The sequence below is a fragment of the Nicrophorus vespilloides genome, unplaced genomic scaffold (assembly GCF_001412225.1).
Source record: "Nicrophorus vespilloides isolate i.1.1-1 unplaced genomic scaffold, Nicve_v1.0, whole genome shotgun sequence".
NCBI classification, from domain to species: domain Eukaryota; kingdom Metazoa; phylum Arthropoda; class Insecta; order Coleoptera; family Silphidae; genus Nicrophorus; species Nicrophorus vespilloides.
Genome location: NW_017096755.1, coordinates 1 through 943, shown reverse-complemented (window position 1 = coordinate 943; position 943 = coordinate 1). Strand labels below are relative to the sequence as shown.

At 27.7% G+C, this 943-nt stretch overlaps 1 protein-coding gene across 1 annotated transcript in view; it reads right to left on the bottom strand.

Annotated features, from left to right (window-relative positions):
* The window catches only part of LOC108558066, a gene marked incomplete in the record, with an annotated part of 1,344 nt that extends 1,180 nt beyond the window's left edge, over positions 1 to 164 (bottom strand). The window contains 1 exon segment of the mRNA XM_017914871.1: positions 25 to 164.
* Between the last annotated feature and the right edge of the window lie 779 nt (positions 165 to 943).

Below are 943 nucleotides of genomic sequence, written 5' to 3'. Positions count from 1 at the left end.
TTTTTTATATAGGAGACACAACAATTGATCTATCATAAAACGATGATTACGACTTTGATGGCTTTTTCATTTTATTGACTATAGACTTATCGATAACTGTATCTGCGTCATTAATATCACAATTAATACTGGTTCAACCAAATTAGCATAGCTATATTTTTTATACTAACAGGAAATATTGTTTTGAAGCTAACCAAATCTGTCACCACCAGTCAAACCTTGACAACTAGTTACTTATTATAGAAATTCTTTAATATTGCAGAAAATTTTTAAAAAATCATGTTTTTAGAGATTAGTATCTACAACAAGTGTATCTTTTAAAATTAGTTTGTTTTATTAATGAGAAAAATGAAAATATATGGGTTATACAACACACTAATCATAACATTAAAGTACCTTGTATCTCCATTCATAAATATAATAAAGATTAAACAGATACCATTTAATGAGTTTAATCTAGTAACCATGTATTGTTGTGAATGATAAGATCGAAAAACATAAACAAAAAATGTGAAATGTATGCAATTCCATAAAGGCATGAGAATAATTTTGCCTACATTAAAGTATTTTCAGCCTTACATTTTTGTAACAGCCAATGAAAGGACAAACTTGCCATTGTGCGCGTTAGAAAGAAGACTTTCAGCTTTCATTTGAATATTCGATGATCTAATTAAATTGCATTATTTGTGAAGTAATGTGTGACTTATATGTTAGTAACAAACAAGTCTAAGATGCGTCTTTATCGATATGAATGATAAGATCAAAAACATAAACAAAAGATTTGATATGTATGCAATTCTATACACTTATGAGAATTTCTTTGCCTATATTAAAGTATTTTCAGCGTTACATTTTTGTAACAGCTAATGAAAGGACAGCTCGTTGGAAAAGAGACTTTCTGCTTTCATTTGAATATTCGATGATCTAATTAAATTGCGTTATT